The sequence below is a fragment of the Acinonyx jubatus genome, chromosome E3, assembly GCF_027475565.1.
Source record: "Acinonyx jubatus isolate Ajub_Pintada_27869175 chromosome E3, VMU_Ajub_asm_v1.0, whole genome shotgun sequence".
NCBI classification, from domain to species: domain Eukaryota; kingdom Metazoa; phylum Chordata; class Mammalia; order Carnivora; family Felidae; genus Acinonyx; species Acinonyx jubatus.
In genome coordinates, this window is record NC_069398.1 from 32,011,935 (window position 1) to 32,029,109 (window position 17,175).

At 49.4% G+C, this 17,175-nt stretch overlaps 1 protein-coding gene and 1 long non-coding RNA gene across 4 annotated transcripts in view; one reads left to right on the forward strand and one right to left on the reverse strand.

Moving 5' to 3' along the window:
* RNF216 (ring finger protein 216) overlaps positions 1–17,175 on the forward strand; it is a 139,149-nt gene that overhangs the window by 65,951 nt on the left and 56,023 nt on the right. The gene's annotated exons all lie outside the window — the stretch shown is intronic.
* Positions 1,711–9,325, reverse strand: LOC113594549 (uncharacterized). The gene is made up of 3 exons (XR_003414942.2): positions 9,230–9,325; positions 4,112–4,210; positions 1,711–3,843 (listed from the first exon to the last, which is right to left on the reverse strand). It is a non-coding gene; the product is annotated as an uncharacterized LOC113594549 (long non-coding RNA).

Genomic DNA, 17,175 nt, shown 5'->3' on the forward strand with positions numbered 1-17,175 from the left:
GTGTTTTCCAGCTTCCCTGAGAAAAAAGACCTGAGGTACCCAGGAGGAATCCAAGATGGGTCACTAGACCATATTGTAACAGGGAGACTGTTCCAGGAGCCTGGAGCCCTATGTTGAGGCCCTGCCAGAGGCTGCTGGACAGCTCTGGACAGACTCCCTTCTCTGGAATGCCTTCCAGCAAGTGGTGCAGCTTCAAGGCCAGAAAAGAGACCAGATGACCTTTCGAGTGTCCTTCCAGTCCAAAGTCCCTGGTTTCTAGAATACTGAGGGTTTTGAAACTGGTGTTGGCATTTCGTTTTCAAAGAGAAACAGGCTAAGAGTTTCTCAGATCAAATCCCTGTAGTCTCATAAAAGCACTTTTCAGTTTTATTTTCCATCAGAAATTCATATGAAAAGTATTTTAAATTTCAAAAGCTCCCTGTACCTGAGAAGCTGATCCAGATTCTAGCCCAAAGAGAGTGAGATAGGTCACAATTTTTTCTTCTCTTGTCTTTGACTCCTGCATGTCCTTTTCCCTTCCTGTCCCCTCTTCGAGATTTTGCTGCTTAAAACGTCTCCTGTTGTCACAATCCTCTTAGCTCCCAGGCTCTTTCCTCCTGTAAAGGCCTCTTCCTCCCTTCTGAGGCCAGTGCCCACTCTGACCTCCACTTAGCTCTCCCAGGGTGGGTCTTCTGTCCAGGCAAGCCCCGTGCCCCCAAGCCCTTTGTCACCGTGGCCCTTTCTGCCCTACAGCTCTTCTCTCTCCCCTGAGTTCTTCCTTTGGATTCGCTCTTGCTTAAAACCCTTTGCCTTGCTGTCTTCCTGTAGAAGAAGCTGATGAGGGTCTTCCCCCTTCTGTCTCACGTTTCTTCCCTCTTTGAACACACTGCTTTGCTGCTCCGTCGGCATAGGCTTGTGCCAAGACAGGCCGGTTGGCTTTGATTGGAATTTGGTGGTTCATTCAGCAGATTTTGACTGAGTATTGCCATGCCTGAAGAAATACAGAAGGGGCAGCCACAACCGTACCCTGAGATCAGGGTCGGAGAAGCCGACTCCTTATGCAGACAGCTAAATAGTGAGATGGTGACAGGGGCTGCTGGAGGGAGCTGGGGATGGGGGGTGGGGCGGGTGGGGGGACTTTAATTGGGCAGTCTGGAAACACTTCATGGAAGAGCTGGGTCTTGGCCTGAGTCCTAACAGGACCTGATGGGTACAGGTAGACCAGTATTCCTGGCCAGGGAGTGATGCAAGCAGAGCCGAACAAGGGTCAGCCGTTAGACGGGTGTGACAGAGCAGGAAGAGTACACACTGAGAGGAGGAGTGGACCTTAGATAGAAAGGGGTTTGCAGAGCAGAGGCCTGAATCTGGTTGCAGACACCCCAGGGAGCCGTTGCGAGCCTAATGCTGGAATGTTGTGATCAGAGTTCTGGTGGGAGCGCGGGCCTTGTAGAGCCATGAAAGAGGGCATGATGGGGGGAGAGACTAGATACACAGCGTTAGGGGGGCTGGAATATCTGGTCACTTCTGGTGACCTAGTGACCCGCGACCTGGGAATGCACGGTGCTTCTTTGTCCTTGGTCAACAAACCATCCAGTCCCAAAGCCCATTAGTGCAGTGTTGTGGGTGTTCACTAGCAATCTTTGACCCTTCTCCAGAAGACTTCGGTGGGAGTGGATTACCCTGAAGAAACGCTGGTCTTCCGAGGGCTGACGGGGGGGGGGGGGGGGGGGGGGCGCGGGAGGCTGGAAGGTAAAGGCAGCAGTGGTTACGAGCGATGATAGAGGCAGAGACAGTGCAAGGAAATAAATCTTGACATTCTTCATAAATAAACACATCCGTTCACAGGCCAGGTGGACACATCCTGGGTGCACATGTCCAGAGGCTGGCTATCTCTGGAGCACACCCCCTGCTGCGCGGAAGGGTCTGCATTGCTGGCTGTAGGAAAACTGGACGTTTGGCCCCTCTTTTAGTGGCTGCTACTTAGCTACCACTCGGTGGCCAGCGTGATTTTTTAGTCCTTGGGTGCTTTAAATATGGAAGAAACCATGTAACCATCACAAAGTTTTTTCCCCCACCCATTTAAAATGGCTTGTTTTCCAGCTGAAAGCATGTTGGATAAGCTTAATTTCTCTCACTCAGATAAGCTTAATTTCCCTAACTCCAGTGTGCATACAGAGAATTGCCTAATTCTCCTTTTGCAACATGTTTTCCCAGCTGCTGGGAGGCCTGCTTTTTTTCTGTGGGCCTCCTGACAGAAATGCAAACAATTTAAGGCCCTGTGGTACCAACTGCTGTTTATTACCCCAGGGACTTGGATATTGGTGTGTTTTTCCCAGGAATGTATTTATCTGGAGTTGGTGGCTACTCCCCCATCCCTCCGAGCTGAGCCAGAGACAGACAGGCAGTGGGCTGAGCTGGGCTTCCTTCAGCAACAGCTGCGCCCCCCCCCCCCCCTTCTGAGCGAGGTCACCTCCCCGCCCAGCTCCAGTCCCATAGCCTCATCCTGCAAGGAAATGAAGCCCGTTCCTTGGATGCGATCTGATTGGAACCGTGTTTTCTGGGGTACCTCTGTTAAGAGCTTCTAGCAGAACACAAAACAGCCTTTTTATACCTTGTTTTGTAAAAAGTGCATTTCCCCCAAAATAAATCTTGACACTCTTCATAAATAAACACATCCGTTCACAGGCCAGGCAAGGGAGGAATGCCTCTGGGAGCAGTTTGGCTGGGTTTGCTTTTCCCCCGCTGAATGCCTGGCGTGCACTGTCCATCCCAGGGTGGCTGAGGGGAGAACGCTCTCTTCTGTTGCTGCCAGAACCACAACAAATGACAACTTTCCGTTCTGTCATCTCTCTCAGCTCCACTGCTGGGCAAGCAATTCATTTTTCTACCATAAAAGGACAACGAAGCTTGTGTAGAGCCGCGGTGCCTTCTGCACTGCAGTGAAAAAGCAGAAGACAGCCTTGGAAAGAGCACACCTCTGGCTTAGGCCCGGCTGCGGGGCGGGGGGTGTCCGAGAGCAGGGCGTGGGTCACGTGCCATCTGATGGGCAGCGTGAGGTCAGGACAAGTGTGGGTATCCTCAGCACTGGCCGAGCGGGACACGTGAATGTGTAGTTCAGACCCTGTTCGGAGGAGCTGCACTGGGCCTGCCCGCACGGTTCTGTGATCCTGGCCTCTGGTTTCCCGAATCTGTGATTGCGGGCGTTGGATCTGCAAGGGGTACCTGGGAGATCATATGGCCCCGGCACCTTCATTGTGCAGGTGCAGGGAAGAGACTGAGTGCCAGGTTCGTGTAGCTTGAGGAAGACCTCCAGCTTATGTCTTTCAGTTACATGTGGACTCTGCAGAGATTCCAGGATAGGTCAAATCTGTACGTGTCCTCAGTGGTCTGTTGGTATACCAATCGCCTCCATTAATGATGGGCCACAGAAACCCGGACTAATAAAAGTACAGTTCTCAACTGGTGGGTCTGCGTGTGAGTCAGCCAAGGTTTTTCAGAAAGTATCTATTTGTAGCCTTGTTACCTGTAAAATCCATGGGCCCTTGAGGTGATTGTAAGTAAATGTTGTTCAGAAATCAGTATAGGAGTAGGTAGGAAGCAAACGTTTAGCTATTTCGACAACATGAGAGTGGGGCTGCGAAATTCCTGCCCCGTGCAGCCTGGTGAAGGAACCAGAATGCCAGCTCAGCACACATTAGTGGCAGCACACAGCATGCTGTTTCAGCGGGAGCCCCATACCCCAGCACACCGCCCGCACAGACCTCTGCCCTGGGCCTCCGCCTTCTCTAGCTGAAGAGGACAGGTTCTCCAATTGAGCCAAAAACAGTGCTCACACCTTTTGGCCTGGCTCCCTTGAAGGTTTTCCTGTAAAGAGGAACTGAGATGTGTCATTTAAAACTTACCTTAACTTGGGGCACCTGGGTGGCTCAGTCGGTTGAGCATCTGACTTCAGCTCGGGTCATGATCTCACAGTCTGAGTTCAAGCCCCATGTCGGGCTCTGTGCTGACAGCTCAGAGCCCAGAGCCTGCTTCAGATTCTGTGTCTCCCTCTCTCTCTGACCCTCCCCCATTCATACTCTGTCTCAAAAATAAATAAACGTTAAAAAAAATTTTTTTTTGAAATAAAATTTACCTTAACTCTTAACTGCACATCTGATTTCAGAGCGAATGCTGGAACGGACCCAAGCACATTCTTCAGGGAATAAAAACCATGTCCAAGAATCTTGCTGATCTGGAAACTTGGGAGGAAAGTAAGGGTTTTCAAGTTTAAACTTTATTACCCCGATAGTACTGGTGGTCAGAATAGATTGTCAGCTTGTTGGCTCAGAATCAGAAGTTAACTCAGAAGTCATTCCTGGAAGAGAATATCACCAAGTAGAGATGGCAGAAAGGAGCTCAGTATGAATGATTCAGTGTCACACATTCCTAGACCTTGTTGGAAACCGTAAGATGAGTTTAAACCTTACTGTTCCAGCAAATGAAGCAGTTGGGGAGGCAGTAGTGGTAAAATGGAGCGTTTACACAATTCTTTTTTAGCACGACCTGCCTGAATTCTTTTTTTTTTTTTCTCAATAGTGTAAAACTTCTGAATCTGTTAAAGAGCTCGTTGGTATATTTTCCCCTCGTACTTCTCAAGATCTTCACTGCCCTCGAAATAAACAGGATAATGCCCCTCAAAATTTGTCTCCACTCTCTGTCTCCCACAATCTTTGCTTGTAGAAACCTTTGAAGCCTTTGTTTTTTTGTCAGCAGTAGCAAGTGAATTTCGTCTTACAGAACACTTACTAATTCTTATTAAGTGTAACTTTTATAAGGCTAATTGCTCAAGCAAATAGCATTTCCTCCTTGGATAGAGCCTCTCCCTCCCCATCCATCACTGTCTACACATGCTCGGGCGTCCTGGCTGTGCGGTGACCAGCTTAGAGACATCAGCCTGCTCACTTCCTAATTTGGTCACAGTGTGCTTCGGGCAGCCTTGCCAGACTTAGAAAAACACAAACACAGGGAGTAGCTTTGATACAGCAGAGGGGGATTTCCTCTTATCAAAAGACCCACAGTTCGCCTCTTGTTTCCTCTAAAAAGAGGAAGTGACACTTCGGGAGGTTGTAGCTCACCCTGAAGTTCCCTCTTGAAGCCTGCGCCTTCAGGCTGGCCTCTTCCCAGCTAGCTCCTGCTCTTCCTTTCCTCATCCTTCTTTACGCCCCTCAGCATTTGCAGAGTTGTAATTTTATTCTTAAGGAATAAGAGGAATTCTAAGGAGTAAGGAATTTTCCATGACCGTGTTCACCAGCAGGAAACAAGTCAAGTACATTTTGGCGCATCCATACAGCGCTACACTGGGGGATGGCAGACTTTTTCCACGAAGGGCAAGACAGCAAACAGTTGAGGCTTTTCCAACCGCATAGTCTCTGTCGCAGCTAGTCAGTTCTGCCTTCGTACCTTGCGAGTCACCCTGGATGATACGTGAACAGTGAACGTGGCTGTGATCCAGTAAGATGTTTAGAAAAATGGGCAGCAGGCCACATTTGGCCCGTGAGCTCCCGTCAGTCAACTCCTGGCATGCACGATAAGATTTAGAAGGATGACATGGGTGTGGTGGTGCCACCGCTGAGCTGCCCCCGAGATGTATTAAGTGAAGAGAGCCAGGTGTAGAGTGGCGGGTGGGAATGGTATGTTTATATTCGGGTCTCAGGAGATATGGGTGGACACGTACAGAAGAACTGGGAGGATGGGCAGTTTCTTAAACTGGCCCCAGGAGTTGCGTCGGGGGAGGCACACGAAGGCGCAAGGGGTTGGGGAGTTATGCGTGTCTTGCTTTCTCAATTAAAAAATAGCCATCGTCTGGGTGGCTCAGTCAGTTAAGCGTCCGACTTCAGCTCAGGTCATCATCTCACAGTCCATGAGTTTGAGCCCTGCGTCAGGCTCTGTGCTGACAGCTCAGAGCCTGGAGCCTGCTTCGGATTCTGTGTCTCCCTCTCTCTCTGCCCCACCCCTGCTCATGCTCTGTCTCTCTCTGTCTCAAAAATGAATAAAAACATTTTTAAAAATTAAAAAAAAATAACTCACCCATTTTCATCAACCCAGTCACCTGAACTTTTAAAGCAAAAGGATTTTTATTTTGTTTTGTTGGCTTTAAGGGAACTTGCAGGGAAAGGTAGAAATGTGATTTGTAAACTGCGCTTGTGTGTTTTCAAGCCCATAGCCATTTCTCCTAGATTGCTGTGGGGGCTGACTTCACCTCCCTCAAAGAAGAGTGCGTGGCCTTAGGTTTTAGGTGAGGGGGTGGGGTTTCATGGCAAGTGGAAAGCGCTGGAACTCGGCTGCTCTGCCTTTCTTCTTCTCACGGGCTTTTGTGCAGGAGCCCCGTCTACGGCACGTGCTCAGGGGCTCCTGGACAGTACACAGCCAGTGAGAAAACTTTGGCCCTGAATTCAGCCCTGTGGGAATAAATACAGCTTTCAGTACTTATGATTCAAGACTGTTTCCAGCTGCTTTCTTTTCCCATAGAGACTATTTCTGACTCACAAGTAAGAATGGGTTCTGATTCACCTAAGCATTACGACGACCAATTTTAAAAATGTCTGCCCTTGGTTGTGAAATTAGCAGATAAAGTTGTTACTCTCCTAGTACAGAAAAGTGCTCACTTTTGGTATGTGAGGGACAAATGAAAGGTTTAGTAGCAAATCCTTCTCTGCTTAAAAGACATTGAAGATAGGAACAGCTCAGGATGGGGCTCAGCCTTGCTTTGTAGTCCCTCCCCCATCTACCAAGCAAGTGTTTCTCAAATAGCTGTTCTAATCCTTTTCCAGGCCTGATTTGCAGGCTGTGTGCAGTCATTCAGTTCTTCTACGAAGCTCTGCAGGAATGTGTGATATTGTACCTTTTGAAATCTTCCCCTTGCAACCCCTGTGATGGGGATTTGCAGAGATGCGGGAGCACTTGTAACAACGCATTCTTGTCTTCCGGCGGGGGGGGGGGGGGGGGGGGGGGACTGGCTGCCAAACCCAGGGCCTGTTCTGCATCACTTGTCTTGACTTTCCTTTAAAAGCAGTAAGTAGGAAGGCACCAGTTCTGCTGAACAAGCAGGCATTGCCTTCCTAAGAGAAGTCATTTAGAACGTCGAAAATATGTTTGAAAGATACTGGTATAGTTTTCTCTGACCTCAATTTCATACACTAGTAACTCTCCAGCGCCAGAGACTTAGCACGGACACACTCCCTGCCAGGTGGCCAGAGACGTGTGTCCACTCCAGAAGAGCGGGCGAGCTTGAGCGAGGACAACTAGGAAGTTGTGCTTTGCCATACGTATTGCCCTAAAGGGAAGCTGATCGTTTCAGAAAATAGATTTAAATCTCTCTCTTTCTCTCCATATCTCTCTCTTCCCACTCCTTTCATCTTTCTCTCTCTCTCTCTCTCTCACTCTCACTCTCACTCTCCTCCCAAAACCACCTGCACGCCACCACCACCACACCCCTACCCCCGCCATAGCTCTCTCCGTTACCGCTTTTAACCTTGAAACCTCTGTTGTACACTTACGCATCCGTCCTGTTCCTGTTCTTGCATTATTAATGGGCCTGGAGCAGCCCAGCCAGAACGCTGACATTACTAATTACTGCTTATAACCGAGAAGGAAGGAGCAGGGAGTAAAGTGGGTCACAAGACACTGTCATAACAATAAAATACTGCTGTCGGGCAAAATTGCTTGGTGTCTGCGCTCTGTTGTCGGGGGTGGAGGTGGGCCTCCACCGCAGGCTGACCTGGCAGGGACCCTCCTGGTGGGAGGACAAATGGTCTTCACATCGGTCACCCCAGGCTCTCCGTGTCGGGGCACAGGGTTAGAGAAGGGGGTTGGTCTCATTTCTCTTAGAACGTAAAAGCATCTAGAATTCTTTTTCTGGCCAAACAACCTTTTGAAAACCGGCTCTTTGCACTGGTGGCGTGAGCCCAAAGGAAACACAGCAGGGTTGCAAACGAGAGCTCAGAGGGCCGGCTCCGTCCTCTCGTGGCCATGTGCTATGTGCCCAGTGCTTGGATCAGCCCTTCCCCTCCGGGGCCAGGTCTCTCATCTGGCGAGTTTGTGTGTTCAGGTGTGGACATCTGTGCCGTGAGATGTAAGCTTGGTGGAGCACACTCGTGCACTCACCCGACTCACGGCATCCAGGTCCATGGGCGGAGTGGCGTCAGAGAAGGGTCCTGCGCTTAACTCTGCCCTTGGCCCGTCAGGGCCCTTGCCCCCACCAGCCCCGTGAGTTCAGAGGGCTTGTGTGGTGCTTGCTGATGAGCATGGAAGGCACTTGGGCCGGCATGCCCAGTGCCAGCTGCAGCGCCACCTCCCACGCTGTGAGCTGTGTGGGCTTCGCGAACCTCAGCCCAAATCCACCCTGCTTCTGAGCAGCACCAGCTGTGTCTTCCAGAGGAACAGGGAGCAGAAAGGGACTTCAAGGATCTGAGTAAAAGAAAATAAACTCGGGGGCGCCTCGGTGGCTCAGTCGGTTAAGCGTCCGACTTCGGCTCAGGTCATGACCTCGTGGTTCGTGAGTTTGAGCCTCGCGTTGGGCTCTGTGCTGACAGCTCAGAACCTGGAGCCTGCTTCCAATTCTGTATCTCCCTCCCTCTCTCTGATCCTCCCCCACTCACGCTTGTTGTCTCTCTCTCTCAAGAATAAAAACTTTTTTTAAATAAAAAGAAAATAAATAAATAAACTCAAACTCTGTCAACTTGGGTTACCCGCCCCTTCAACATGCCACTTTCATGAACTCTGCACGTCTGCATTCTTTTACTCGCATGCTGGCATGGAATCCCAGTCCTGAACCTAGATTTCTCCCACTGTGCAACCTTGGCTTGTAGAAAGCCCAGGAGGAAAGGAAAACTACTTTGAAATCATATTTTTCAATTGTTGGAAAGCATGAAAGCCCATTTTGAAAGGACACAAAGTTTCGATTTTTCTTGAAAATAGCTTCAGAAAGTGAGGAATTCTTGGTCACTTGACCGTGGAGCTGAGAGACAAGGTAGGTTTCTAGGTGCCCTGCCTCCTCATCTTGAGGTGACTTGCCTTTCTCTTTTCTTCTTAAATATTACAAATGTGGCCACAGTTGAACAGAGTGCTGGCATGAGTCACAGTGTTCAAAACTGAAAGTAAATCCTGTCACTTTCCCGTATGGCACACACCAGCCAGATGCTTGAAACAGGCTGTGCGGGAGGGGCAGGCGTCCCCAGGCAGCAGCTCTACACGGCGCGCGCGCAGAACTCACCTGTCCCCTCGTCCTGCCCTCCCGTCCTTCCACAAGGGACGGAGCCACAGCAGAATCAGAGACAGCCTCAGCTTTCTAGATCCACTTGATGAAAAAGGCTATTTCCTTTATTCGGTTCTTTGAACTTTTTTCTCTGTTTCCTCATTCGGTAAGCGTTCGAGTTCAGAGCCTATTAAATTTTACTTTAAAGGGCACAGCAGTCGTCACAGTAACATTAGCTGTTAACCATTCAGGAGCCTGTGTCATACTTTATCAAAAGCAGCCCTTTTTTTTTTAAGCTTATTTACTTATGGAGAGAGAGAGAGAGTGCGCACATGCATGAGCAGGGGAGGGGCACAGAAAGAGAGAATCCCAAGCAGGCTCTGAGCTGTCAGCACTGAGCCCGACACGGGTCTGGAACCCATGAACCGCGAGATCATGACCTGAGCCGAAATCAAGAGTCTGATGCCTGACTGAGCCACCCAGGCACCCCAAAAGCAACCCTTTTTCATAAGAATGTGAAATAGGTAAATTTAGAATGGCCCAGTGCTAGAATCACCAACAAATTTTACATAACTCATTCCAAAAAAAAACTAAGATAGACCTATAGGTACTGATCAAGAAACCTGTAAGAAATGCACCATCAAGTGAAAACAGCAAGGTGCAGTGTGTGCACTGTGAGCATTTGGCTCCTTCTGTGCGAATGGAAAGCGTTTATCTGTTAAGTGTGTGTATCTTCTGGAATGAAACACAAACTGCTGAAGGAAGGCTTGAAACCAGAGGAGTGCGCTTTGCCTTCATGTGCGCCTTTTGTGTTTCTTAGTGGCATGTGCATGGGTGTGTTTGCTCTCCCCAGTAATCTCTGAGATTAAAACAAAACAAAACAACCAACAGCTCCAGGACAGAAAACCCTTTTCCCCTGACAGTCTGTCTGGAATGAGCCAGTCAGTAGCTCCTGCTTCCATTTCTTTGCAGCTCTTGGCTATGTGAGCGTGTCATATTATGTACAATATGCAGCCCTCTTCATTTACTATCTACTTTTTATAGTTTTTTCCTCTATTCTCCCAACATTAAATAATCGAAGGAAGACTAATCATTGCTGGAAATGCCTTTCAGTTTTTACACTTTCAGTTCTGTGCTTTGAACAGCAGAATGAAAGCCTGGTGTCCTCGCAGGCCAGCAGTAGGAATGCAGGACTTGAAGCAGGAGTGTCTTCCGTTAATACTCTCATGACTGTTCCAAGAAGACTTGGCAGAGCTTCCTGCAGTTTCGATGGTGAAGTTCCATCTCACTCACTTGACCTGCCCGCCCTCTCCATCTGTGAGACCTAGCGTTGTGTCAGGGTCCGTATCTGCAGTCGCGCAGAAGTGAGATTCACGAGGCAGAAACTTCTGATGTTAAAGTCTGTGTCCTAAGTTTCCTCAGTTACGGAACAAGATCAGTACACAGGAGGCAAAGACTTCATTGATCGGACATACCCATTCCTCTGACGCTTATTTACCGCTCCACTCGCCTCTCTGGTTTCATTGCCAAATGACAGTGAGACTTTTGGGCATAACCTATGTGGTCTAGCTCAGTCCTTCAGTCTTTCAGTAACTTGGTTTCCTCATCTGTACGACGGGTATAATGATACATACCTGTGTCATGGGGTGGCCTGAGGATTGATGGAGGGGAAGGTGTTTGTAAGATTCTTAGGTGGCCCCTTTAATATTCGGGTCCTTGCAATACAGGTGGGTTCATTCATCTTCTCCCTCTCATGGGGCTTGGGAAATAAACGAAAGGCGAGTTTTTTTTATTCTTGATTTCTCCGCATTTATCTAGTTTTTCTCCCCCTGGAACGAAATCTGCCTCCGTCAGCATCTTGCAAGGGGCAGAAGAGAAACTTAAGATGCTGTTTAGATCCGCCAGTATTGGTATGAGAATCCTTCTACAGTATCTTTGTCCAAAAATAGATACAAAGAGACTCTGTTTTCTGAGAACTCCACCTGTTCCCTTAATTTCTAGTTTTGGGTTTGAACCTGGTATTCCTGACAGATTCACATTCAGTTGACCATGGTAATGAATCCATGCTTCTGCTTTTATCTTGTTAAGATTTTCTGTAAGTAAACTTCCATGACCGCAAATACCACTACCTTGGAAAGATTTGTTGACAGGCTTTCCAAACCCAGCTGTCTGAGCTCAGGGTGTTATACAAATTACTGTAGACTGGGCGGCTCAAACAACAAACATTCATTTCTTGCAGTCTGGAGGCTGGGAAGTTCAAGTTCAAGGTGCCAGCAGATTCAGTTCCTGTGAGCACCCACCTTCTGGTTTGCAGATGGCTGACTTCTCTATGTGTCGTCGTGGCAGAGCAGAGAGCCGGGTCTCTTCTAAGTGTCTCTTCTAAGGAATCCCATTCGTGAGGGCTCCACCCACCTCCTGTTACCATCACATCAGGGGTGTTAGGGTTTCACATAAGAATTCTGCAAGGACACAGACATTCAGTCCATAGCACCAGCTCATGTATTTTTTAAGAAGTAGCTGGTAACAGCAGTTCTAACAGAGCCCATTGAGCAATGTAGACAAGTCACGGGAGCACACTGAGTGATTGGGCCTGCATTGTGACAGCCTTTCCTGGAGGTGCTGCTGGTTCGGGCCTGTAGCACTTACCGGAGAACTGATGCCCTTCAGACTCCTTGCTGTGTGACCATCAGCCTGCCATTCACTCTGATTTTCCTCATCAGAAAAATGGGCATGCTGACTCCTGTTGCCCTTGCCAGGGTGGTTGTGAGGCAGTGGGGCCCCATGAAAGGGGAGAGCTCTTCAGAGACCACATGGCAGCAGTTCCTGGAGGGTTTTGGCAATTACGCTGTGTTTTAGGATTGGCACATTGGGTGTCTTCCCTCTAAGACACACGATAGGTTGGGCTGACCGGTCTCTCTCAGTGGTTGACTAGCAAAGGAAAGGTTATTCCTGGAAGATGACACAATCTGTATGTTTTAATAAGGAAGTAAAATAGAAGAGAGGATCCCAGAGCAACAGAAGCCAAGAACTTTTCAAGCCACGTGTGAGGGCTGCCCTGTCGGGACCCGAAGGAGTGAGGACCAGGGAGAGTCCAGACTAAGTGAGGGTTATCACTGGGCAAATTATGCGGAGCCTGGAAACTGAAGATGTTTATCAAGGCACATTTTTCTAAAAGGTGCTCAGGATGGCCAGAGATTGTAGCTACATTCTTTCCGCCATGTTTTTACAACGTGCGCGTCACTGAATTTTTTACATAGTTTTCTACGAGGTCAGTACGTAGAACGCATTATAATGCTACGAATGTAAAGAATTCACCTATTGAGAACGTTTTGCTTTTGTCCAAGCCTTCTTAACATACATATTTAATTACAAGGCATGAGGATTAATGGGGCTTTGAATATTTAAAGCTCTTTTCCCGAGATTAATTTGATTTAATTACTCCCGAGCTCAGCGTTTGCAGCTTGGTGCCTTGCCGTTTGGATGTGTCTGTGCGAGGAGAGGGGCTCAGGCGTACTTCCCTGCCTGCCAAGCCCCTCCCCTTTTATTGTCAGCTTATCACTTTGTGCTTTGAGTTTGGGGAAGAAAGAGAAAGGTAGCAGAAGTTGCCTCTGTGGAGTTCATCTTCCAGCTTGCTGTATTTTCGTAGTAGTTATGTTTAGTGTGCGTCTCTTAGCATCCAGGAAAATAAGGTCACAGAACGATTTCTACGGCCCTGCCCTTCCAGAGACTTAAAAATACTCTCACACCCTGGGTTCCTTCAACCCTGCTGGCCTGTGTGGAGAGGAGGGATCGCACAGGCCCCAAAAGAGCTCAGACCCCAGACAGGGGCCAGGGGGAGTCTCCTCTCCTAACTGATCACTGTTACCCATCTAGTTGTAAAGGCAGAAGAGGCCCGAGAGCCTGTGGGGCAAAGGGAAGGGGGTGACTTTGTTCCAGGTGAGTGTGTCCTTTCCACCTCAGGCCGCCACCACCAGCAGAGCCACCCCTGTGTCCACACATCTGCAGTGGATGACGACTGTGGGGAGCCTCCCCGGTTTCTACAGCCCGAGTCCAGTGGCTGAAGGCTCACTCCCTTTCTGCTGTGGGCTTTCTCCCTGTGGGAGGCATTGTGTGGAGTGAGCAGCTGGTAGCAAAGGTGGTGAGGTTATGGGGGGCGCAGAGGGCTAACCAGCAGAAGCTGGCTTCCTCCGGTCGCAGCCGACCTTCAGCAGTGCCGGGCACTTGTGCTCAGCCTGCACAAGTGGACAGGGTGTTGAATGATGGCCCTTCCCCACACAGCCTGAACCTGGACTCGGGGTGCAGCCGCAGACCACCCCGGCCGGAGTTTATGTTTCCTTCTTGCTGGAGGAAGGACCCTACGACGGCAAAGGTTTTGTGCCTTGAACAGATGCTGTTTGGGAGCCCATTGGAATAGCTGTTAAGATATCCATAGAGGCGGCTCTGCTCCCCTCTGCCCAGGACACAGGCACCTGGGCCTTGAGTAGAACTGAGGACACTACACAACTCCTCGGGTCGATCTTCGCTACCGCTGACACAAGCCAGGCCTGCTTTCCAGAAACCCCAGGGAGCGTCATGCTCCAGGAGTGATGGCCGGTGCTTCCTAGAGCAGGTCAGGAAAAAGAGAAATCTGGCACCAGTCTCAACATCAGGATGGTTTTGTTTGTTTTTGTGTTTTAATGCATAGGCTCGGCTTAGAAAGCCCATGTTCAGCTATCACAAGTCACTGCCAGATACTGGCTAGGCTGAATTGCTTTTCTACTCCCTTGTTCTTCACACGTCACCGTCTGCTTTTTTATCTAGTCCTTAACTCAGCCATGGCCACCCTTCTCACCATATGTAACTTGTCATACCCTAATGTTACTCTTCCTTTAAGCAAAAGCTTCCCTGCCCTGTCCCCATCCGTTTGGAATGAAGCTGGAGAATCCTGTCTCTCATTTGTCTATGTGAGAATGGCCAGAGTAACTAGGATATAAACTCTGCTCAGCTCATTATAAGCTTTTTGCAGATTTTGTCCCAAAATATTGATGGGACTGCCAGCACCCCACATCCTCCCCAAATAATTATACGATTAGTTTATTATCTGCTGCTGTTAGGCTCTTTAAAAATTATTCCCAGTCCTCAGAGTAACCCTGAGAGAGATGTCATTACCCCCATTTTACCAGATGGGGACACTGGGGCCAGTGGGGCAACCCAGTCACGGGGGGAGCCGGCAGCATGGGTGGCGAATGGATTCACCCAAGGCAGAACAAAGGAGATAAAAGTTTATTGAATACACCGCAAGGGAGCAGCTGGCGGGAGAGCAAAGGAGAGACTGCCAGGAGACAGTGGTGGGGGGATTTGGTTAAGAGGGGAGTGACGAGGGATGGGAACGGATAGAATTTTCCTTTTGGGGACCCATGCCCAGTTACAAGTAGCCCTTTGGTCAGCTAGGGCCCTTTTCAAGGTCAGTCGCTTAATGAGCCTGTTTGCATTCAGCCCAGTGGTCACTGTGGGCCCTTTTACCTTACTCAGGTTCCCATTGCTCGAGCAGGTTGCCTAAAAGCAGCCTCTTCCTGGCTCAGAAGTTAAGTACATACCCATAGAGGGCACAGCTGTTTAGAAGGTTCTAGTGGCATAGTTAAGATTATGACGCCCCTGTGCCTGTGGCCAACGTGACTTCACACGGAGAGTAAGGAGATAACGTTGTACCTACGTTGGCGTGGTGAGGAGTGTGGGAGGCACCACCCGTCCCTCTTGTCCCTGCATGAGGATAAGCAGCTGTCATTTATTGGGCACACACAGTTTTCTCATTGATCTTTACAGGAATCCTGCCAGGTATTTGCTTTCCCCATTTTTATTGATGAGGAAGCAGAGAGAGCAAGACTTGCTTAGTGTCACACAGATCCCTTTGGTCCCTGTCCTCTCTTCCTAACATGATGCTGTGTTTTTAGCATTTGCTTTTTGCCATAAGATCATAATCATTCCGTGTGTACAGCATCATGCCCAGCTTTTGTTGTTTTTTTTTGTTTTGTTTTGTTTTGTTTTGTTTTTTACTTAGCATGACCTGAACCCTTTCTGCATTCTGAAACAGTTTGCAAGCCTGTGTCATGGGTGGTTATCATTCCATCAGACAAATGTGCTTCAGTTTATTACATGTGCCCTGGGTCCGAGGTAAAAGGTATTTTCCGCTTTTGCTGCTGCAAGTAACACAGCGCATGGCTTTGTACATAAAGCCTTTTCTGTTTTAGAATTATTCCTTAGGATAGATCCCTAGAGGAAGACTCCTAGGTCCAAGAGAATCCATTTTCGAGTCCACATTTGAGCAAAAGCAAGTGTGGGCCGACACCTAGCTACAGAGTCCACCGGCTGGGCCGTTTAGAAAAGGGAGAGCGTGCGCGCACTTGGTCCTGGCAGCACAGCACGTACTGCGGTCTCGGTTATCCTGAGAGGTCAGGGGCACTTGCTTGTTAAGTGCAGGCGTCTGTGGGGGGAAGAAACTGTGGGAAAAGAACAAAAACAGTCAGATGTGCCCGTGAAGCTGTGGCTTGAGGGTGTGTGAACCTGTTCCCTCAAGGTTGGTGGTGGCTCAGGGAGTTTGTTGCCTTCAGTCACACTTGTAGCATTCTTTAGAAGATCCTTAGGGGCACCCTTTGAGGGCACTATCTTAGTTCTGAACTTGCTTTTTTTTAAGTTTGGTCTTTTCCCTTCCCGTTCTGGATCTGTTTCCCATTTAGAAAATCAGCACTAGAGTGTGTCCCTCGATTGGACACCCAGGACAGTGAATAATGTACTGAAGAAGTTGGCCAGTGCTGTCTGTGGCATGTGGAAGTTGTGACCAGTGACGCTGGGGCCAGCTCACCAGGTACAGCTGTCCCAAGTTGAGTCACAGGATTCCTTGTTGACACCTCCCGAGTAATATGGACAGAGAAGGGTTCATGCTGTGACAGTTGGTAGGCTTAGGAAGGAAGAGGGTGCCTGTCCTTGGTGCTGATGCTCCTGCCTTCCTGCCTGACCTCTGAGGCTTTGAGAAAACCCTTGGAATAAACTAGAGAGAAACGTGCACTGAAACAGGGCTAGTGGTTTTTCTCCCAGAAGCTTAGAAGCTGTTAGAGACATGGCAGAAGGCCCTGGAGGGAAAGTAAGAACCAAAATCTAAGCTCCTTCTATGGTCCCAGCCAGAAATGGTAGTGGTCTCTGGACACAGACAGGAGTGGAAGAAAGTGGTGCCTGGGTGGCTCAGTCAGGTAAGTGTCCGACTCTTGGTTTCTGCTCCGGTCACGATCTCACGGTTCATGGAATTGAGCCCCATGTCAGGCTCTGTGCCGACAGCATGGAGCCTGCTTGGGATAGTCTCTCTCTCCCTCTCCCTCCCCCTCCCCCTCCCTCCTCCCTCTCCCTCTCCTCTCTCTCTCTCTCTCTCTCTCTCTCTCTCTCTCTCAAAATAATACACATTTTTGTTAGTAAAAGGAGTAGAGAGATCTGAGGTGGAGCTGGAAGTACTAGCCAGTGGGCAGTAGCATCCTTTAGTGATACAGGGCAGAGTAGACAGCTTTGTGGGGAGGCAGGGGCATCCCAGTTCATGTTTCAGACATATCTAAATGCCTTTTAGATGTCCCAGTGGAAACGTTGTGCGGCCAGGTGGAGGTGCAAGCCTGCCACTCGGGAGCTGTCAGAGCCTCAGAGCCTGGGCCCAGTGAGGCAGGAGGGGCCTGACTGGTTTTGCCTGGGGAGTTGGAGATCATGGGGAAGCGGCTCCAGGACCGGACCTGGAATGCTGCTGGAAAGCTGGGGCAGAGGAGTAGGAGAGGCTCCCAGAAAAGGACACAGCTTATTCAAAGTGTTTCTGAGAGTTGGTGGGGAGGTGACGTGGCTGGGAGGTGGCCGGTCCCTGTGGGAAGTCCATCCAGGGTGGGAAACGGGAGTGATGTGATCACATCGCGTGTTTCAGAAGGCTGTTCTGGCGGTAGTGTGGAGGACGGACTGGA